Source organism: Octopus bimaculoides, chromosome 14 (genome assembly GCF_046866305.1).
Source record: "Octopus bimaculoides isolate indiv1 chromosome 14, ASM4686630v1, whole genome shotgun sequence".
Taxonomy (NCBI): domain Eukaryota; kingdom Metazoa; phylum Mollusca; class Cephalopoda; order Octopoda; family Octopodidae; genus Octopus; species Octopus bimaculoides.
The window spans coordinates 38,145,297-38,170,296 of NC_142941.1; the positions used below are offsets into that span (position 1 = coordinate 38,145,297).

General features: G+C 35.0%; 1 protein-coding gene across 4 annotated transcripts in view; it reads right to left on the reverse strand.

Annotated features, from left to right (window-relative positions):
• Window positions 1-11,015: 11,015 nt before the first annotated feature.
• LOC106879144 (protocadherin alpha-8) overlaps window positions 11,016-25,000 on the reverse strand; it is a 134,053-nt gene continuing 120,068 nt past the window's right edge. For 3 of the 4 annotated variants that reach the window (XR_008265536.2, XM_052973079.2, XM_052973078.2), the window contains one exon: window positions 24,407-25,000. This exon is cut by the window's right edge and continues 459 nt beyond it. The gene's annotated coding sequence lies outside the window, so the exon portion shown is untranslated. Of the gene's footprint in view, window positions 11,087-24,406 lie in introns of those variants that run through there. The other variant, XR_016244372.1, reaches the window with a different exon arrangement.

Sequence of the window (25,000 nt, forward strand, 5' to 3'; positions counted from 1 at the left end):
CTGATAGAGAGAGAACTGACTCTTGTTGTAGATTGACATCTATCTCTCAAAAGTGAGTTCATCAAATCAGCAGGGCTAGAAGAAGGCAGAGCCTGAACATGAACCTGAAGAATAAATGTGTATGCATATATGTATGTATTTATGTATGTGTGTGTGTGTGTGTGTATATATATATATATATATATATATATATATATATATATATATATATATATATATATATATATATATGTACTTTTTTGTGTGTATGTGAGTGTATATATATTTGCGTATGTGTATATATATTTACACACATACATGAACATACAGGCACATACATAGATACAAATTTATATATGTATATATATATTTTTATTTGTTTCAGCCATTTGATTGTGTCCATTCTGGAGCACTACATTTAGTTGAACAAATCGACCCCATGACTTATTCTTTGTAAGCCTAGTACTTATTCTATTGGTCTATTTTGCCAAACTGCTATGTTACTGAGACATAAACACACCAACATCAGTTGTCAAGCGACTGTAGGGTGACAAACACAGACACACAAACATATACATATATATATATATATATGACGGGCTTCTTTCAGTTTCTGTCTACCAAATTCACTCACAAGGCTTTGGTTGGCCTGATGCTGTAGTAGAAGACACTTGCGGAAAGTTCCACACAGCAGGACTCAACCTGGAACCATGTGGTTGGTAAGCAAGCTACTTACCACACAGTCACTCCTGTGTCTGTATACATACATTTGTATTCATACATAGAATATATAAACATGCCTACACATACACATCTATGCCTATGTGTGTATGAGTAACAGGAAGAGAATGAGACAGAGAGAGACATTGTTGTTTTTTAAAGAATTGTTTTTGTTTGTGTTCTTTATTTGCATTTAACATTTTTCCACATTAAAAGTCACATTTATATATTTTACTGGAATATTCCAGAAATGAAAGTGAATGTAATCATAACATTTTTACACTTACTGAATAATTTGAACTGTAATTGAATGTAGCTGGAGTTTTAAAGAGAGAACTACAAGAAACATAAATAATTCCCAACTCTCCTCATCTGTCTCTCCTCCTCTCTTACTGTCCCTGTCTCTCTCTGTTCCCACGAAATAGATCGATATTATTTAATTGGAACACAGAGTTCTTAATAAGAATAATTTCCAGCATTAAATTTAATTGTACCAAACTTTAATCATTTATTGTTCGAAATATGAATTATTCCAAAATATAGAAAGAAGTAAATTGAAAATTTAGAATATAGAATTTTGATGAAATTAATCATATTACATATTAAATCATTTTCCTCATATTTTTAAACCATATGAAACAAATTTTTCCTAAATTAGTTTTAACAGCAAACCAAAAGAAAAAAAAAGAAAGAAAGAAAGAAGGAAGAATGTAAGAATAAATAAATAGAAGTAGATGTATAAAATATAATAGAATATAATAATGTAAGTAAATATATAAAACATAAATATAAAACATAAAATATTAAAACTGCATAAATCTACAACGCCTAATTTTTGCAAAGCTTCTAGATTTCCACCAAATGAGCGATGAAGTTTTACCTATAACCTAATAATAGCCAGATAGAAATAGCTCTCTCTTTCTCATCTTTCTCGTTCTTCCTTTCTTCTCCCCATTTTTTTAGATAATGGAAATTTCTGAACTATCTTCACCATGACAACAAGAATTGTGCTTTCAACAATGGAAAAGAGGTTAACAGAACTTGTTATTCTTACAAGAAGTTTTTTCTTTCTTTTTTTTTCATCGTTCCATTGACAAGCTCTATACATTAATAAAAAAATATATAATATATATATATATATATATAAGAAAGAGAAAAAAAAGTGGTTTCTTTAGGTTTGTTAATAGAAAAATTGATCAGAAATTTTAAAGAAAGAATGAGTCAAGAATGATATGTGTATTTTTGGTCATGTAATTTAGAATTTCTTTAAACTTATCTTAAAGAAAATTGTCTTCAAGAAGAAGAAAGGGAGAAAAAAAAGCAAGCAACATAAATAAATAACATAGAAAAAATAAGAAACAAAAAATCAGATAGTAAAAAACAAAAAGCAACAGAGTTGCTTTAAGTTGTCTTTAAGCTTACTATTAGATTCTTCCAGAGTTGTTTTAGATTTAAAAAAATAAAAGAATGAAGGTCTTTGCGGACATAAGGATTTCTTAAAGAAACCTTGAAGGATGATAAATAAAATAAAGCTTTGACGAATTTAAATAAATAGTATTAAGCAAATGGAAGTAAATAAGGAATTATTGGATTTTTATAAAATATATGCTGTTCTGTTCAAACTTCATTTTGAGAGAGTGAGAGGGAGTGAGAGATAGACAGGCTGAGACAGAGACAGTGGTGTACAAAAGTAAAAGGAAAATACAATTGTTTTGTTTTTTGTCATTGTTGTTCTTTATGTTGTTGTTGCTGGTGGTTCTTGCATTCACCATATAGGTCATAGAATACAAAATAATACATATTTAGATAATTCATTTTGGATGGTAGTTGATTTGGAAAGTTTGAGAAAAAAGATAGGAGAAAGATAGACTTAGTTTGGGGGAACCTCATTATAAAGGTCAAAGTACATGTCGCTGGCATTTATACTCACACAAACATATTTCATATATATATATATATATATATATATATATATATATATATATATATATATATATATATATATATAGAGAGAGAGAGAGAGAGAGAGAGAGAGAGAGAGAGAGATAGAGAGATATACACGTATACACATATTGATATATATTTGTATGTATATATCTATATATATATAAATATATACATGCACATATTCATATATACATACATATGTGCATGCACACACACACACACACACACACACATGTGTGTGTGTGTATATATATATATATATATATATATATATATATATATATATATATATGAAAGGCAATTGTTTTGTAAGAAACCTATGAATAGTTCTGTCTATCAGCTATGCATTTCCAATAAGAAATACAGAAGGCATAAATAACTGCTTCAGCTTGGCGACAATGGCTTATCAGCTGAAACATCGAGAGGAAAAGAAAAAAAGTATCCTGATAAAGGTATTGTTAAGAGTAGTTGGATTTTTAGGACAATATTGTTTCATATTTAGAAACAGTTTTAAGTATTGTAATGAATTAACAATAACTTTTATAAATATATTTGCTCACAGACAATGGAGGCATCTCTTAGAAACCATCTAAGGCTTCATGTATGATCTTTAATCATTAGGCTTTAGCATTTCAATAGTTTTTCTGTATTTCAGTATCAAACCAGAATTTTATAGCAGACGTAAAAAAGAAAAAAAAACTGGAAGCAGCATGTTTGTGTTTAATACATAACTGTTTCAGAAATGATAAAGATGTTGTCTTTTGATCTTTAGCTTCCTAAAACATGGATTTCAGAGATTTATTTTTGACTAATATATATAATACAATATTCAATAATTGATGTGGACGATGTTTTAGAATGTTTTGATTTTAAAAAATCACACATTTTAACTCTTACTGTATATCAGAAGCAACAAACTGTTGTCCTTTGATTTTTTATTTCATAAAATAGAGATTTTGGTATTAAAAAAATATTTTTTAGAGTTATATGCCCTGTGGTATTAAGTTCTAACTCTTAACATTTGGAGCTCAAATATTACTAATATCAACTTTGCCTTTCATCTTTCCCTGGTTGATGAAATAAAGTACTCATGAAGCACAGGGATCGAAATAATTGGTTGTTCCCTTCCCTAAAATTTCTGGCCTTGTGTCTATGTTAGGAATTATAATCAAACACTTAGTTGGGAGGTTACTTATCAGTCTAATATTTCACCAGTCATAAGTTGCAAAAAATATTCTTAATCATCAAAGATACTTCACAGCATTATCAGATAGGTTGACAGAAATGTTAGTGCAATGGGCAACTGCTTTTCAATATTTGTTTTGCATTTTTATATTCTGAGTTCAAATCCCACAGAGGTCAGCTTTGACATTCATCATTCTTGTGTTGATAAAATAAATACCAGTTAAGACTGGTGTAGACATAATTGACGTTCCCCTTCTCCCAAATGTGAGGCCTTGTGTCCTATGTAAGAAACCCACATTAAATATATTGTTACGATCAAAATACATACTCAACATTAAAAATAGTCACTTCCACACTTGAATGGTTAAACAGAGAAATTGCTTTTGTATATTTTTGGAGAGTCAAAATGGCTCTTTTATGATATAATTGCTTCTAGAACCAATCATATCTTAAAGCAGCTATCTCTCTCATTGAGTCTAAACAAATACAGAACACAAAATAGCAGGACAGGAGACTTATTGTTTAACATCTGCCTTCCATGCTGGCATGGGTTGGATGGTTTGACAGGAGCTGGCCAAGAAGAAGACTGCACCAGACTTCTGTGTCTGTTTTGGCATGGTTTTTATGTCTCAATGCCCTTCCCAAAACCAAACACCCCGCAGAGTGGACTGAGTGCTTTTTACGTGGCACCAGGATAGGTGAGGTCAGTTATGACATGATGTTTACAGCTGGATATCCTTCCAAATGCCAACCACTCTACAGTAAATTCAGTATTGAGCTTCCATTGAATTAAAAGGATGACACACCAAATTGATCAATTCATATTCTATCAACTGTAGGCAGCACTAAATTGGAGAAGAGTCAAACATATGCAGAATAACCAGACAGACAGGCTACATCCAATACAGACAATAACTGGCTAGAGAAGTGGGAAATATGGTACTCTTGGGCCGGCCTGAAACATAGCATATCTCCACTGTTGATTCTAGCTTAATGCTTCTAAAAATTTGATTGGTTGCTTTTGTGCCATGTGTTTTCTCAGAGCAGAGCTAACTGCAGCAGTAACAACAACAACAACAACAACAATCAATGAGTGTACTTCCATCTAGTCCAGAGGTTCTCAACCCTTTTTTGCTTATGAACCATTTCAATTCTTATTTTACTTTACTGGACCCTCATACCAATTCAATGTCTTAAAGAATTCCTATTATATTTTTATAATTAAATGTTATTAGGAATTACATAAAAAGTTACCAAAATATTTGATGTATTATAGAAATATGCCCAATTTAATGTGCATAAATTCTAACAACAAAAACTTATATGGACCCCCAAGAGGACATAGAGACCCTGGCTCAGAACCCACTGACCTAGGCATTCAACTAGCTTTAAAAATAGTAGCCAAATCTCCCAAAAATCACTCCCCCCTCCACTACCACCACTACTATGACCACTACCACCACTTTCACTGCCACCACTCTGAAAAAATTATCCAGGACAACATTAGATAATGTTAGTCTTTAGATACACTGTTTTGAATAAAAGACGGGATGGTCAGTGCTGACTGCTGATTGCTGGCTGGAAAATCTTTGATTATAGGTCTGTTCGATCATTGTTGACCTGGGGCTAAATCATAACGTACCATAACAACAGACAAACAACAACAACAGCAGCAGCAATAAAACAATTACAACAACAACAACTATGGCAACAACAAGAAGAACAACAACTGTTATTAGTTATAACCATTTAGAGGTATACTGGCCCTTATTCTGCGAATGATTAATAAGATTTTGGGTGTGTTTCTAAGAAAGTAATATGAAATCAAAAGAACAATTGTTAAAACCATTCTTAAAAGTGAAAATTTACTTAAGATCAAAGATGGAAAGCAATGATATTTTATTGGTGTTTTTTCTAACTTTTTCTGCTTCTTTTTTTTTTTTTTACTACAAATATCAATAAAAAAAAAAAACGCAAATTAATGCAAAGTGTAGATGGATGGAATGGTTTCTGTGGGAAAATTAAATCAAAGAACACACCAGCCACTTTTTGTTGTTTTCTTTTTTGAAATCTTTCTTTTTTATTTTTGTTTTTGTCTTGTCTTTTAGTATCTGAGTTTTCAGCAAAAATAGTCTTTTATTACTATTTCTTTAAAACTAGTAACACTTTTTTTTTTTTGGAATTGTATGTAATAAAATATAAAATATGACTGTAAGATGTAGCCACTGAATAGTCCCAGTATAAAGATGCAATTTTTACAGAATTAGTAGAAACTGATACCTAAAGAAGATAAAATATATAATGTCTCGTACACTGTGTTTCTATCATATTAATTTCTGCAAAGACTTAAATTCTATATCACAACAAAAGATTGCTGTAATCATCTGTCACCTTTACTACTACTACTACTACTACTACTACTACTACTACTACTGCTGCTGCTGCTGATGATGATGATGATGATGTTACTGCTGCCATTGTTGCTGCTGTTGCAGTCACCATTGCCATTGCTGCCACTGCCACCAATACCATCACCACCACTGCCACTACTACCACCACCATCACCAGCACTACAACAAACTACCACTATGTTGACCACAGCCACCACCACCACCACTTCTGGTGCCACTGCCACTGCCACTAGCTTCCAACATTATCATTGCTGCCACCACCGCCGCCACCACCACCGCCGCCACCACCACCGCCGCCACCACCACCGCCGCCACTGAAAATTGGTTTACTAGTATGAACCATTCTTTTGCTAATTGTTTCAGATGCTTACGTAGTTGTGAGCAGATATAGATATCTTTTTTGTGGCCCTCAAACCTTTGACCCAGCAAAACATTCAGGATATAATGGCTAGAACAAGGAGTGAAGTCTGCTGCAGCAAATTGGTTCATCTTTCTTCATCAACCCTTAAAAAATGAAAGATGAAAGAACTACAGTGCAACTACATTGAATCAGAACAAATATTTCACTGATAGCCAACCCTCATTGGGGAGGCATGTGGCTTAGTGGTTAGGCTGTTGGACTCATGATTGTGAAATTGTTTCAAATGCTGGACCGGGTGACACATTGTGTTCTTGAGCAAAACATTTCTTCTCACATTGCTCCAGTCAGCTCAGCTGGCGAATGTGAGTAATCCTGCAATAGACCAGTGTCCCATCCAGGAGGGTTTATATACACCACACAAACTGGGAAACCGACCCCATGAGTCTATATGACTAAAGAAAGGTCTTTATCCTTTCTCAAAACCACCAACCACTATGATTTTGACCATTGGCACCAACACAACTATTATTCCATTTCATTGTTTGTTATAGTGCTAATTATCAATAATTTAAATGGTCTCTTACACGTCATTTTAGATGCATGTATGATTGTATGGAGAAGAAGCTTGCATTGCTTTTATATCATTTTGGGTTCCGTCCTATCACACTGCACCTTGGCATGTGTTTTCTACTATAGCCCCACACCAGCTAATATCTTGTAAATGAATTTAATAGAGGGAAACTGTGTGAAAGCCTGTTGTATATACTGTATATATAAGGACTGATGGTACTTCCCAATCCATAAGCTCATAAGGCTAATTTTCTGGATTCTCTGGCATAGACATTGCCCATTGGATGGGACTGTGGTCCATTGCAGGATTCCTAATTTTTGCCAGCTGAGTAACTGGAGCAATATGAAATGAAGTGTTTTGATCAAGAACACAATTTGTTGCCCATTTCAGGAGTCAAGACCACATTCTTATGATCATGAGTGCTGCACCCTATCCACTAAGCCAAGATCTTCCACGTACTGTATATACTTATTATTTTGTTAAGGTTATTTCTATAGAAATTATAACTGATTTTTTACTAAAACATTTCATATCAAAACGTCAGATGTAAACAAACAATGAGATTGGAGACAAAAATGGGTAATGAGTGTATATGCCATTTTTCAGGGGTTTTTGTCCCTTCATCAGCACCTGTCTGACCCATTCTCACCTCCGAACTCATTGCTCATATAGTCGCCACCGCATACAACGGTTTTGAGCTACTGGATATAGAAATTTACATTATTTGCAATTGACGGATATTTGTCCTCATCTTGTTTGTTTTTAACACGTTTCGGCTGATATACCCTCCAGCCTTCATTAGGTATCTTGGGGAAATTTTGAACCTGAGTTCTCATTCTTAAGGTATTTTTCAATGTTGTTGTTGTTGTTATTATTATTATTATTATTATTATTCAGGTCACTGCCTAGAATCGAACTCAAAATCTTGGGGTTAGTAGACCACACTCTTAACCACTACACCTTATGCCCGTGGGCATATACCAATTTACATATTAAATGCCTTCCTAGGGCTGGTATACTCTTTTACTTGTTTCAGTCATTTGACTGCGACCATGCTGGAACACCGCCTTTCGTTGAGCAAATCGACCCCTGGCCTTATTCTTTGTAAGCCTAGTACTTATTCTATCGGACTCTTATGCCGAACCGCTAAGTTACAGGGACATAAACACAGCATCGGTTGTCAAGCAATGTTGGGGGGACAAACACAGACACACAAGCACGCATATATATATATACATATACATATATACGACGGGCTTGTTTCAGTTTCCGTCTACCAAATCCACTCACAAGGCTTTGGTCGGCCCGAGGTTATAGTAGAAGACACTTGCCCAAGGTGCTATGAAAGTAAACAAAGGTAAAAAATAGAGGGTTATCTCCCATTGCCATTGACTATTGACTTCCAGCTGTGCTGCCATCTTGCAGATACCAAAAGGCTAGCAAGAATTTCCTAAAGCGTAAACATGGCCTGAAAATCTCCATTCTGAAGTTAAGGATGCTTCCCAGTTCAAGTGAGTCTTTTAGGATTCTCACGTGTTCAGCTATGCATAACTTGCAATGCTTTGTCCCGTTGATGTAGGGTTTTTGAGTATTTTCCATGAGATTGAGTATGGGACCCCATCGTCTATTAGTTGCCAGACGTGACTGGTCAGGAATGTTACATATCCCCTTTCCAGAACTCGGAGGACCTATGGTTGGAAAGATACTGCCTGAGAGAATTCCCAGTACATATAATATATTTTCGTGAGCACGTGTTGTTGGTGCTGCACCTGTTGTTGTTGCTGTTAGAGCTGGGGTTGCTGGTGTTGGCATCGCTGGACGTGGTGAACTCCAGAACAGAGATTTTCAGGCCTTGTTTACACTTTAAGAATTTCCTGCTTGCATTTTGGTATCCACAAGATAGCAGCACAGCCAGAAATTGATAGCCAATGGCAAAGGGCGATAATCCCTTATTATTTTACTTAATTATTTTGTAATGAGATTTTTTCCCCCTCCATATTTTGAAGAGGTCTTAGGCCAACAGGTTTTGGGGTCTGTTGATATGCCATAAAGCTAAACCCTTTGTGGATAGGAAACCCAGGACAATCCCATAAACGATCCTTCCCCATTAAAAATATATATATATATATATGTACACACACACACACACACACACACACACACACACACACAAATATATATATATGTGGTTATATATATATGTATGTATGTGTGCATGTGTGTGTGTTTTTGTTCCCAACCCTCCCACTTGACACCTGGGGTTGATCTGTTCACTAAAACCCTTCAAGGTATTTGGGCAAAAGGAAGCAACTTTGAGGGTGGGGGGGAGTTAATTGATGCCTTCAAACCCTGTAATTGACTGCTGCTCTATTTCATCAACCCTGAAAGGATGAAATACAAAATTGACCTCAGCAAGGATTGAACTCAGAATGCAAAGAGGTGTAACAAATATTGCAAGGCATTTTTTTTTTGTTATACAGTAATTTTTCTGCCAATTGACTGATGATTACAAAGTTTCATTTGCTTCAGTTCTCTAAAAACAGAAGTTCAACAAACATGAACATCAAAGAAAGGAGACAGAGGTGATAAATATTACACTGAAAGATAGCAAAAATAAAAAAAAAGGAAAGAAAAATAATGAATGTACATAGGTGCAGGCATGGCTGTGTGGTTGAGAAGCTCGCTTTGCAAACCACGTGGTTTGGGGTTCAGTCCCATTATGTGGAACATGGGGTAAGTGTCTCCTACTATACCCCTGGGCCAATTAGTGCCCTGTGAGTAAATATGCAAGTATAGAATAGGGAGTGCTAAATGATGATGATGATATCCGGAGGAAAGGCTTGTTTATTAAACCAAATAAAAGCTGCATGAGAATTGCATTTGAGAAGGAATAGTTGGTTATTCTATTCTTTCAGGCTCATTTACCAGATACTAAAGAAAGAAAAACAGCCCATTCATCCCCTCCTCCCCACCCCCCAAAAGCCCACCAGGGTCATATTTATGACAAACTTAGCTGAAAGTTTAAGCTGTTTTGTAGCTGCTTGAAAGCCCACATTCCTTAAGCTATGGTACAAAATGGTACTGGCTATTGATAAAATCTTTTGTACCTCCCACAAAATGTAATTCTGACCTGGTGGCATTTTTATTTTTTGTTGTTGCTGAAGTACCATGATTTATTGCGAGTACACTGTCACAGACTCACAATCTATGGCTGATATTTTATAGCGATGGTTTCCCCCTTATCTCACACCCATCTCATATTCGTTATTCTTGTCATCACAGAATCCTAATTTCTCTTCACCAAATCCTAACTTTCGATGTTTGATTGTTGCTGTTGTCATTGTTGTGTTTTTAGCCCTAGATCAGCTCAGATCGAACAAATTTATGATTGGAAGAGACTCCAGCTGTGATCATTGCATATTTTAACAAATACCTAGAATAAAGTTATCTCATATACTCTTCTCATTCATGTTCAGTAGTCATAATTTGAAATTTGACAATGTTTCTAGCTAGTCAAATAACCATGCAGAGTTCCCCTGGCACATGTCTTTCATGAAAATGGAGTCTTGCCACAAAGAGTAAATGTTTTGGATATGTTCCTGCAAGTATCTTTTGCAATCACATTATTATTTTTATTTTTTGCTAATCCTTACCTTTGTTATTTTTTTTGTTCTTCATTTAGGATTATTTCTCCATTTATGATGTTGAGGTTAACATGAAGATGTTAACCATAACATCTCTGTCTGTCTGTCTGTCTTTTTCTTTCTTTCTTTCTGACAAAGGATTCTTCCTGAAATGTTAATCCTCTATTTTCTTAATGGCAAAACATTTATTGTCATTCTTTTTGTTCTTCATTTAGATTTATATCTGTCATCTATGATGTGGTCATCTGCACAAATGCACAACCAGATTCTGTAAAATAAAGGTCTTGAAGGCTAATACATAGAGGAATATTTAGAGTATTGTTCAATGGTGAATCATGTATTCAATGTTAAACAAAAGGTCTAGTGTCTGAAGATGGTTCTCATTTTCATGAAAAAAACTTACCTAGGAAGCTCTATTGTTAGTTGTTCTGAACCAGGGTCCATATGGCTCTTGTGGAGTCCAGACTTTTTTGTTAAAACTTATTTGCAATAACTAGATTATATTTCTACGATTCACAAAATACTGTTATAATTATTTTTATACAATTCTTAATAATATTTAATTATAAAAATATAATAGGATTTTTTAAAATTTTTATTGGTCTGGAGGGTCTGACCTAGTCAAATAGTAATCAAAAGAGTCCATAGGTAAAAATGGTTGAGAAACACTGCTCCACATAGTCATTCAATTTGCAAGGAATAACAATCAAATTTTACTCAAATTATGCCTACTAAACTTAAAAGGGAAGACGCATGTGATAACCTTAGTCTAGATATTTCTTAAAATATGCTATGACCACCACTGAAGTTGCTTCAAGCCATAAGTCTGTTCAATTAGGATTGACCTAGGGCCAAAAAATAACAACAACAACAAACAAGCAAACATCAAAATCAATTCTTTTATATGTTTTTTGCATGATGTAAAACTGATCAAGGTTTCGTTTTCAAGTTTTCAATCATGTATGTTGTGAAAAAGATATTGTTATTGAATAATCCTATCTAGTATTACAAACACTTGTAAGGATCTGTTAACGTAACCAGCAGACCAAGCATCTAAATTAACCTTGGCCAACATCAGCTTCTCTATTTAGAAGAATATATATGGCTTTGCAATTGTCTATAATTTCTTTCTGGTCTTTTTTCCTCACATGTAACAAACATTCACACATACACACATATACACAGGCAAAAGAAAAAAAAAAGAAGAAAAAAAAACATTCCAGCTCAGAAGCTGTATAAAAATATACTTGGCAGATATGACTAGAATTTACAGGAAAGACCACTCAATTCTTATGACTTGCTTGCTATACAGCCATTCATAATTCATAATCTCTTGTACTTCAAGTTCTGTGATAGATTTTTCACAACCTGCTTCTCTGCTGATGACAGTAGTTATAAGCATTGAAATCCATCATTGTTATTATGTGATTTCATTTTATTTTGCTTTGTTTTATTTTCTTACCTGTATCTCCTTTCAATCATCAAAGTTGGAACACCTTGATAATCAGCTCAGTTAGTAGTGTGTGTGTGTATGTGTAGAGGCCATATTACAGCAACACTTATCTCAGCTTTCAGATTTGCAACCACGTGTCTAGTGAACTGATATTGCTTAACAACAGATCGTTCTGAAAAATTTTCATTTGAATTATAAAGGAATTCAGACCATAATAAATAGAATAGAGACAAAAATCCCATGCTCAGTCAAAGTTTGAGGTTTTTTAAGCCCCTAAGTGTTCTTAGTGAAAATAATCCTTAGAAAGCTAGAAAAATCTTTCAGGTTTGCTGTTATTCACAATAACCACCAGATTTAGACGGCTTATTTTTTTGCTCTAAAGATTTAATTTTTTTCTGTTCACCTCATTTCCAATGTGTCTACCAACGTCTTATCAACAAAGAGGTTTTTATGTGGTGCTAGTGATAGCAGTCGAATCTCTGAATTACATCTTAATTGTCTTGAAAAGGGAGTCTTTTATGCATTGAAGACTTACTTTACTCTCCGTGTAATGTCTTTTTCCACTGTCTCCATCAACTTCTTGCTAAAATTTGAACCTGTATGTACTCTCTCGGCCTGCTAGAAATAACAACCAAAGCTTGTTTAAATTACACATTAATGTCTTGAAAAGGGAGGCTTTATGCATTTAAAACCATATTTATTTTACCTAATGTTTTCTTCTACTGTCTCCATCATCTTCTTATCAACAACTGAGCATCTCCAGATGTGGTTCCTTGGCCTGCTAGGAATAGCAACCAAATCTGTTTGAATTGGGGGAGAGAGAAAAGCAGTGGGCAATGCAATCATAGCTATGCATCCTCTCTGGTCATAGTCAAAGCTGACCTGGGGTTAAACAACAATGACTATTTGTTAGAAAAGTCAATGTAAACCTCATAGAAGAAATACAATATAAAGCCAATATGCAGCTCCTGCTACTACTACTACTACTACTGGTGCTGTTGCTGCTGTTGCTACTACTACTACTACTACTACTACTGTTACTGTTGCAGTGGTTGTTATTGAAGTGCTGTGTTGTTAATTATCTTCATTCTCACACAAAATCTTATTTTCCAGTTCTGACCTCTCGTTGCTTAATACAAAGTTTCGGTATTAGGGCGCGTTAGGGTGTCTGTTCTATTTCATGTTGGGAAAGAAGGAACTTATATAATGCTGTGATGTTCTTTGCATCAATGATTGGATGTGTGAACGAGGAATGTGGTGGAAGGCAGGGAAGGGGGTCATGGTGGAATGATTTCTCCCAAGAACTTTCCAAACTGACCATTTCAAAGCACTTGATTGGGTTGATAGAGTATGAGCATTTTCTTTTTATCCTGAAATGTTGTTGTTATTGTTACTGTTGTTTTTGTTGCAGGGTGTCTGCATTGTTGTTGTTGTTGTCGTTGTTGTTATTGTAATGGCTACAATGGTATTTTATTGTTCTTCATGCTGCTGCTGTTTTTGTTGTAATGTTTGGTTATTTTATTTGTTTATTTATTTATTTATTATTATCATTATTATTATTTTTGCTGTTGAAATGTTTCTTGTGATTGTTGTTGTTTGTTGTTGTCTTTGACATTGACGTTTGCAGCAGCAGCAGTAGTAGTAGAGGTCATAGTACTGGTGGTGGTAGTAGTTGTAGTGGTGGTGGTGGTGGTAGTGGTGCAGTAGTTGTAGTGGTGGTAGTGGTGCAGTGGTTGTAGTGGTGGCAATGGTGGTAGTGGTGGTGGTGGTAGCACCAGTGGTAGCAGCAACAGCAGTAGCAGTAGTTGCTATTTGGCTTATGTTCAGAGTATTTTCAAGTGTTCATGATTATGACCATAACAAAAAAATTAGGTGCAGGAGTGGCTGTGTGGTAAGTAGCTTGCTTACCAACCACATGGTTCGGGTTCAGTCCCACTGCGTGGCACCTTGGGCAAGTGTCTTCTACTATAGCCTTGGGTCGACCAAAGCCTTGTGAGTGGATTTGGTAGACGGAAACTGAAAGAAGCCCGTCGTATATATATATATATATATATATATATATATATATATATATATATATATGTATGTGATGTGATGTGTGTGTGTATGTTTGTGTGTCTGTGTTTGTCCCCCTAGCGTTGCTTGACAACTGATGCTGGTGTGTTTATGTCCCCATCACTTAGCGGTTCGGCAAAAAGAGACCGATAGAATAAGTACTCGGCTTAGAAAGAATAAGTCCCGGGGTCGATTTGCTCGACTAAAGGCGGTGCTCCACCATGGCCACATTCAAATGACTGAAATAAGTAAAAGAGTAAAAGAGTAACAAACACCATTTCTTCATTATCACCATATAATAAATCTTATTGTAATTAGGACCACAGAATAATAATAACCTCATCGCACAGTGGAACCCCATGTTGTTGTAAGCATTCAAGTCATCCACTTTGAGGATATCTTCTTCTCCTTACAGGGCTTTGGGCACTAACTCCCCCCCCCCCCCCCGACTAAAATGTAAAAAGAAAAAGAATAACAGGAGCAAGCATTGCATAGAATACTTCATGGTATTTCATTTTTGGCTTTTTACTTTCTTGAGTTAAAATTCTGTTGGTGTCATTTTCACATTCCATCCATGTAGAGAGGCAATCAATTAAAATACCAGTAAAATTCTGGAGCAATTATTATTATAATTTTTGTTGTACTTTTCATTCTCAGAGTTTTTGGTTTCACTTGTTCTGGCAAATTCTGTAAGAATAGACAACATCCTGTTTTCGAGGATCTCACAGGGTTTTCTTCCATGAAACTTAACATCCATGTATCAGTGTCAAAACCCTTGCTGCCTTCAATAAAGCAGCTTTCTCAGCATCAAAATCCTTGCTCTTCCCAATAAAAATTTTCTGAGCAATTATTATTATTATTATTATTATTATTATTATTAGACAAGACGAAGAGTGTGATGTGATTGCAATAGATATTTTATTGGTTGAGCGATATTTCGACAGCAATCTTGTCTTTGTTGAGTTCAAAATAAATGTGATAAAAATTCAAATCTAAAGAGCAACCAGCATCCACACATTGACGGAATAACATCATCAGTCTTTAAGTTTCAATTTATAACTGCTGAGGTCGACTTTACCTTTCTTCCTTTCGGGACCGATAAATTAAGTACCAGTGAAACACTGGAGTAGATGTAATCAACTAGTCCCCTCCCGCAAAATTTCAAGCCTTGTGCCTTTAGAAGAAAGGATTATTATTAATCAAATTCTGCTGAGGTCGACTTTGCCTGTCATCCTTTTGGGATCAAAAAAAGTACCAGTTGAGTGCTGTGGTTTATATAATCAACTATCCCCTTCTCCAATTTCAGGCCTTGTGCTTATAGTAGAAAGGACTATTATTATTATTATTATTATTATTATTATTTTATGTTTGACTTTTGCTTTACATTTGTACAAGTTGGCTCCAAGTCTCACCCAGAGACCTCAAGAGACAACAAGTTATAAGTTCATGTTAATGTTATGCCTAGGGTGCCATATATTTCGTTTTGTACATAGTGTTGTTCTAGAGAATGTTTAGGAAACCATATGAGAATTATGTGTTTGTTTTAAAATTTGAGATTACATAGAAAATATTTTGCATAGGATATGGGCAGTTCCTACGAGCACTATCTTTTGAATTTCTGCCATTTTGGGGTTTCCTGGTATCTGAGCTAGGTAGCAATCAGCCCCTTTTGGTATCATTCCTAGGGCACCTATGACAACAGGTATTGTTTTAATCTTCAGGTTCCACATTTTGCTAATTTCTATTTCAAGATCTTTATCCTTCCTCAGTTTTTGGTAGGTTGACTAATTTCTATTTTAAGATCTTTATACTTGCTCAGTTTTTGGTAGGTCTTATTATTATTATTATTCGCTACAAACTCTTCTCTCCGCATTTGTCACCATCTGCTGATAATGTAAGGAATTACAAATTATAACAATAGAATCCAAGATGACTAGTGGTGCTCTATGCTATCAGAATAAAGTAGCTTCGTTAATTTAGACAGCGAAATAAATTTTATTGAATGGGGAGCAAAAGTGATGCCTGATGTTTCCGATAGTTTGTCCTTCATCAGGAAAAGATAATGTGCTTACCAACTGACATTTTATCTCTCTCTTTCTTTCTCTCGCTGATTCTGTCTCCCTCACTTTTCACCCCCTCTCTCCCTCTTTCTCTGTTTATCTGTCTGTCTGTCACTCTCTCTCCTTCTTTCTGACAAAGGGTTCTTCTTGAAATGCTTCACTTCTATTTTCTTAATGGCTTAAGAAAATGTTGTGAACTCAGTCACTCATTCATCAAGGAAACTGGGTAACTGACTCTGTGAGACCCAGATGGCAATGAGCAGGGGTTGATGATGATGAAGAGATGATGATGAGATGATGATGATGGTGGTGGTGGTGTGATGATGATGTTGATGATGACGACGATGACAAAGACGTTGATGATGATGATGATGATGACGACAACAATGACAATGATATTCCACTGTTTGAGTTATTTGTAATGTTTGCATAAACTTTATTTAGACTTTTTTTTTGTCCTCCATAAAACACCATTCACTACTAACCCTAACCCTAACTCTAAAACCTAACTCTAACCCTAACCCTAGCTCTCAACTCTCAACCTTAATGATTTACACAGGTGAGGAATACTCATAACTTTCACTAGCCATCCTATTCTATCTTCAATAAACATTGGCTGTAAAAGAAACAACTACTACTTTAAGCCATTAAAAATTAGGCAATACCGCCAATCTAGTTAGTAGTAATGAAAATGAAAATAAAGACATCTAAGTAAAGTAATACAGAGAAAGAAGACAGAAATAATCAAAGCAAGCTATAAAGAAGAGAAACACTGCAACAAAAGTAGATTTACAACTAAATCAGTCTCTTTCTAGTCTTGTCTCTTTGCTCTGCAATATTTTTAAAGCAAAAATAACAGATTGCTGGAAATATGAAAACAGACAAATGACAGACATTGTAAAATAATCGTGGTCATCATCATCATCTTCATCATCGTCGTCGTCGCCATCATCACCATCATTGCACCAGCTGCCAGCACCAGTACCATCCCCATCACCCTCACCATCACCATCCCCAACACCGGCATTGCAGCTGCTGTCGCCGCCACCACTGCGACCAGTACTGCCACCAACACCACAACAAGCATCACCACAACAAGCATCACCAAAACAAGCACCACCACCACAATCACAACCACAACCTCACCATCACCACCACCACTACCATCACCACCATCACCACCCTCATCAACAGCATTATCATCATCAGTAGCAGCAGCATCACCACCACAACCACCACCACCACCACAGTTGCGGCAGCTACTGATGGTGGTGTTCGTAGCAACAGCAGCAGCATCACTACCACCACCATACCAACACCAACACCACACCAGCACCACCACCATCACCACCATCATCATTGTACCAGAACCAAACAATAATTCTTAGGAATATTCATGTGACCCAATTCTTAAATGAAACCATTTTGTAGGAAATTATCTCCTTTTATTTAAAATTTGCAGTGCAAGTTTTTGTTTACATTTTCATAACCATATACATACATACATAAGCAAACAGACAAATTTGTGTGCCTGCACACACACACACACACACACACACACACACACACACACACACACACACACACAAGCACACAAACATACCTATGACTGTAATCTATTTATATTTAGATAGTTACACATATATACATAACATATATATATGTATATATGCACGTGTGTGTATACTTATTTATATATGTATATATGTATGTATATATATAAATATATACATATGTACACACACACATATATGTATATATATGTATATGTGTGTGTGAATATATATGTATATGTGTGTGTATGTATGCATGCTTGTATGTATATACACATGAAGAGGAGAGCAATTGAAAGAGCTGTGCTCAGCACATCTAGATGAAGCTGCAAATAACAAGTTGACTTAGTTCTCCATTACTTAAAGTTTCAGAAACACGTACTTCCTCAACTGTATAAAGTCTCCCACCCGCCAAGCACACACCTATATGTATTAGCTTTAATCATTACTGTTAATATTTATTAAAGGACATCTCTTCAGGCTTACATTTACTTGTGTATGTTGATAAAGTAGTCTATCGAGGTTTCTTTTTATCCTTTTCTATCCAATATAGTAAAGTTGATACCTATAAAATAATCACCAGACCAAAATAATATGATCTAAAAAGATATGGTCAACTGAAAAAAATATTAAAAAAACCTTGACAGGCATTGCTCCAGCATGGCTTTAATCTAATGACTGAAGCTAAAAAAAATAACAAATATATCTGTTTGTTTGCTTGTGGTGTGTGAGTGTGTTTGTGATTGGACTTATATATTTACTATTAGCATTTTTACCTTCCTCTCTTGTAAGTCAGTTGGCGATCTCACAAGTGATGATAACATGAAAAAATTAAAAGCACCCAGCACCCTTGGCATTAGGAAGGGCATCCAGTCATGGAAGCCATGCGAATGCTGACACTACAACTTGATATAATCCTAGTCTTGAAGCTTGTCAAACCATCCAACCCATGTTAGCATGGAAAAGGAACGTTAAATAATGTTGAGGATACGTAGGCGTAGGAGTGGCTGTGTGGTAAGTAGCTTGCTTACCATCCACATGATTCCGGGTTCAGTCCCACTGCATGGCACCTTGGGTAAGTGTCTTCTACTATAAGCCTCGGACCGACCAAAGCCTTGTGAGTGGATTTGATAGACGGAAACTGAAAGAATCCCGTCGTATATATGTGTGCATATATATATATATATATATATATATATATATATATATATATATATATATGTGTGTATATATATATATATATATATATATATATATATATATATATGTATGTGTGTGTATATGTTTGTGTGTCTGTGTTTGTCGCCCCAATATCACTTGACAACCGATGCTGGTGTGTTTACGTCCTCATAACTTAGCGGTTCGGCAAAAGAGACTGATAGAATAAGTACTAGGCTTACAAAGAATAAGTCCTGGGGTTCATTTGCTCGACTAAAGGCGGTGCTCCAGCATGGCTGCAGTCAAATGACTGAAACAAGTAAAAGAATAAAAGAGATGATGATGATGAAAAGGAGGGGCATGACAATATTATGGAAGAAATCCATGTACATTTCTAAGCATCACCACTTCATAAAGGAATTGACTTGTCTATGGGCAGATTATTTCTGGGTAATTACTCTAAAGACACTAAGTTAACATGGCCAATGTTGAAATGCTAGTTTTTATATTCCTTCTTTTAAACTCCTTTCTGCTGCTCTTGTTACAAATATCATTTTTGTTGCCCTGAATAACACAAGAGAATATTTAATTAATGCTTATATATTTTAACTATTGTATTTTTTTTTTGTGTCTAATTTATAAAATTATTCTATGCAATTAGGAATTGTTTGTATGCTTATAAATTTTTAATTTGTCCTTTAATTGTATTACATTTTCTATCCCTACCTTCATTTTCTTTTTTCATATAACTTGTTAGTCGTAACCCATGTATCTTTGTAAGCCCTTTGTTAAGCACTTATTGTTTTACTGTGCATTTTGAACCCTAATGAATAAATTATTATTATTGTTGTTGTTGTTATCGTCATCATCATCATCATCATTATCATTAAGGCGGCAAGCAGGCAGAACTGTTAGCGTATCAGATGAAATGTTTTCCAGTATTTCACCCATCGCTACTTTCTGAGTTCAAATTCTGCCGAGGTCAACTTTACCCTTAATCCTTTCAGGACCAATAAAATAACTACCAATTGAACACTGGGATCGATGTGATCAACTTATCCTCTCCCCCAAAATTGCTGCTCTTGTGGCAAAATTTGCAACTATTATTATTATTATTAAGGTGGTTAGCTGGCTGAATCATTGCATGCTGGGCAAAATGTCTGAGTTCAAATCCGGCCAAGATCAACTTTGTCTGTCAATCTTTTGGGGTCAATAAATTAAGTACCAGTGAAACACTGAGGGTTGATGAAAATGACTAGCCGCACTCCAGCCCCCCAATTTTCAAGCCTTGTGCCTATAGTAGAAAGGATTATCATTATTATTATTATTATTATTATTATTATTAAGCAGCATTTTGTTCGTCTTTATGTTTTGAGTTCAAATTCTACTGAGGTCAACTTTGCTTTCATCCTTTTGGGGGGGTCGATGAAATAAGTACCAGTTGGACACTGGAGTTGATATAATCAATTTAGCTACCTCCCCCAAAATTTCAGGTCTTGTGCTTAATGTAGAAAGGATCATTATTATTATGTTTATTATTATTATTATTATTATCATTATTATTATTAGTTATAGTTGTAGTAAGGCAATGAGTTGGCAGAATCATTAGCATCCTGGGCAAAAGGCTTAGTGGTATTTCGTCTGTCTCTATGTTCTGAGTTCAAATTCCACTGAGGTCGACTTTGCCTCACATCCTTTTGGGGTCGATAAATTAAGTACCAGTTGAGTACTGGAGTCGATGTAACCAACTAGTCACCTCCCTACAAATTTGAGGCCATGTGCTTCCTGTAGAAAGGATTATTATTATTATTATTATTATTAAGGCAGTGAGGTAGTAGAATTATTAGCATGCTGGGAAAAATGCTGAGTAGCATTTCATCCATCTTTATGTTCAAATGTTGCTGAGGTCGACTTTGCCTTTTATCTTTTGGTGGGTATCAATAAAATAAATACCAGTTGAGTACTGAGGTCAATGTAATCTATTTACCCAACTCAGAGAGATGGATTGGCATTAAGGATGGGTAGGTTGGCAAAGTTGCTAGAGAATTTGACAAAATGCTTGCAGCATTTCATCAGGGTCATTACATTCAGGGCTCAGATGCTGCCAATATTCTGAGTTCATAAGGTGGCGAGCTGGTAGAAATGTTAGCATGCCAGGCAAAATGCTTAGCAGTATTTTCTGTCTTTACATTCTGATTCCAAATTCTGACAAGGTCAACTTTGCCTTTCATCCTTTCAGGGTCAATAAATTAAGTACTAGGTGTGTACCGGGGTCAATCTAATCGACTAGTCCCCTCCCCAAAAATTTCAGGCCTATTCTGAGTTCAAATCGCATCAAAGTTGAATTTTGGTTTTCATCTTGTCATTGAAATAAGTACCAGTTGAGCACTGGGGTTAATGTTCCCTCCCACAAAATTTCAGAACTTATACTATAGTAAAAAGAACTATTACTATTATTATTTTGGGGTCAATAAAGCAAGTACCAGTTGAGCACTTCAGTCAACTTAATTCACTTGGCCCCTTGTCCAAAACTGCTGAAATTGTGCCAAACTTTGAAACCATTATTACTATTATTATGAGTTTTTCTCCATTCAATTTTGTTTCTATTTCTCACCGAGTGTCTTCCTGATACCTGGGAGAAGGAAACTCACTGTAAACATTGATAGGCTATTAAAATAAACACACCAGATTGTCCATTTACAAAATCAAATAAAGTAAAAAAAAAAACAAATTAGATGGGTGGTACAAGTTCTCACATTGACAATTCTCATCTCAGTGCATATGCTGTACACTCTTTTGCATTTCTTGCACTGATGGTAAGCTGGGAACCATTATCAGGTAACTGTCATTTCCATTTTTGATCATTCCTAGTGCTCCTACAATTGCTTGAGATGCCACATTTTTTTTTCTATATCAATGAGCAAAACTTTATATTTTCTGAACTTATCAAATTCTTCTTTAGTCAACATATTATAATCACAAAGAATACTCCTGTCAATCAATAAGCAGATTATATTGCTTTTCATCTTTCACAACAATATCTCATTTACTAGCTTTGATAGTTGTGTCTGCATGTACTAGAAAGCCCCAAAGAATCATTACATTGTATCCTTCATTTACAGCCTTAGGGTGGTGCTTATACTACTTGTCATCATTATCATCATAATCATCATCATCATCATCATCATTATTATTAAGGTGGTGAGCTGGCAGAATCGTTAGCACACCGGAGGCTTTTCATTATTCTATGGATTATAAAATTAAAGTTACCAGTCAAGAAGTTGGATCAGTGGTATCAACTATTAACCACACTTCCCTCCTTCCAGAATTGTTGGCCTTGTACCTAAATTAGAAATGGTTATTATTATCATTATTATAAATTTTTATCTTTATTGTTCATGGATTCAGAGATACATCAATGTGTTTGGTTTTTCAAAAAAGAGAATTAGGTACATCTTGGAAAACATGCATAAAAATATTCAAGGTTAACAAATGCTGTGTGAGAATGATCATATTTACAGACCCTAATATAATATTGTTATTATCTTGAATGTACCCGTGTCCATTCTTAGAGGTAATCTGACAATGTCTTAACTGGCATTGTTGTGTGTTATTATTGTTGTAAAACTAAATATTGTAATGCATTCAATCTGGAGCTTTATTGTTTATGTAAGTTACTGCCTTTCTGATTGCCTCTACTGCTGCTGCTGCCGATAATGATGAGGTTACTGAGTTTTGATGTAGACACTAGGCTAACAGTTCTTTTATTTGTTTGGAGTGTATAGCTGGTCAGTACCACTGAACCCAGTACTTGACTAGTTCTTTATATTATTGACCCTGGAGGGATGAAAAGTAAAATTGACCATAGCAAGATTAATAATAATATTCATAATAAGCATTTCGCTATTTGGAACATGGGTGAGAATAAAGGGATAAGACAGGGATAAATTTACAAAAATGGTGGAGGTTTACTCATATTCTGCTCTATGAATAAATTCCTGCTATTTTTGTAATTTATTTGGGAAATGTTCCTTCATCATTTGCCCTTGTGACAATTAAATATCATCATCATCATTATCATCACAATCATCCTGCTGTTACATGATATGTTGTAACCAGTTTGATTACCTTTCTGCTTGGACTACCATCAGTAGCCTAGGTTAAGAAGCATATTTTTTGTCCCTTCTATAAAAATCCTTTTATGTTGTTTCATAAATGACCTTACTTTATATCAAAGGCTTTCTGAATGATTTTTGCAGAATCAAGTAAACAGTTATTCTACACTGTTTTTCTTTTTTCTTTTTTTTTTTTAACCCTGGGACCCGTAAGGCCTATTACCCAGTTTTCCTGATATATAAGCAACTGAGATCATAACATATCCCCTGAAAGTGATGCCAGTTATTGCAGGATTCAAGACCAGAATTTTTCAAAGTGAGAGGGCAAGTCAATTACATCAACCCCAGTACTTGACTGGTACTTTATTTTATCAACCCTGAAGATATGAGAGGCAAAGTTGGCCTCAGTGGGCTTTGAACTCAGAGTGTAAAGAGCTGGAAAAAAAGCCGCTAAGCATTTTGCCTGATATACTAATGAAGCTGCTAGCATGCTGCTTAGTCTGCACTGTATCCACTACAAAATTAAGGTTTAGTTTTCTAAGGTTTTCTCTCAAATTCTTCATCATAGTTCCTAAGCTTCCATTGATAACTGGTAAGATCATGAATTTATTAACCCCTTTGCTTTAAGTGTCTGAGAATTTTAGGCTTTGAGTTCGTATAATACTCTAATTTGAAAATATCATACTTCAAGGTAATTATTGTTATCATTATTGTTATTATAAAGGTGGTGAGCTGGCAGAATTGTTAGCATGCCGGATGAAATGTTTAACAGTATTTCATCCATTGCTACATTCTGAGTTCAATTTCCACTGAGGTCGACTTTGCCTTTCATCCTTTTTGGGGTCAATAAATTAAGTACCAGTGAAACACTGGGGTTGATGTAATCGACTGCTTGCCTCTCCCCAAATTTCAGGCCTCGTGCCTTTAGTAGACAGGATTATTATTATCATTGTTGTTATTGCTATTAAAATTATTACATGCTATATTAGCTTGCAGCGACCTTGTCTAGAGGTTTGCTGATAGCATGTCTTCTCAAATCTCAAGAATCTTAATTTGAATTCTGGCAGGATATAGGATTGCACTTTTCTGCAGGTCGACAGTGCATGCCTTTTTTTTTGTGTGTGTGTGAACCGTTAGTGGTTAATAAGGAAAATATTATTATTATTATTATTATTATTATTATTATTATTATTATTGTTGTTGTTGTTGTTGTTGCTGTTGCTGTTGTTATTATTATAAATTAAGTGCCAGTGAAACATGGGGCTCAATGTAATCAACTAGTCCCCTCCCTGCAAATTCAAGGCCTTGTGCCTTCAGTAGAAAGGATTATCATCATCATCATCATCATCATCATCATTATCATCATCATCATCATCATCATCATCATTATTATTATTATTATTATTATTTGTAGAAGTGGCAGCAGCAGTAGTAGAGATTATCAGAAAAGTTGGAATGTGCATAAGTGAAAGGGCATCAAGTAAATGCATTATAATATTTAGCTTTGTAGCTTTGTCCCTCTAGTGTTGACTTCAGTTTTCTACCTTCCATGCTTGATGAAATAAATAGCAGTAATATACTGGTGAAAAAAATAATTAACTATAACCTTCTCGTAAAAATAAATTAATAAATAAACAAACAAACTGACCCTTGCATCAATGAATATGGCAAACCATTATTATACCTAATATTTGTAATATGTACAGTCCTATTAGCACCAGTGCAGTCAAGGTAGGTTTTGCAAGTTCACAATCTGTTGTTTCATTCTTTGAATGACAAATGACAAAC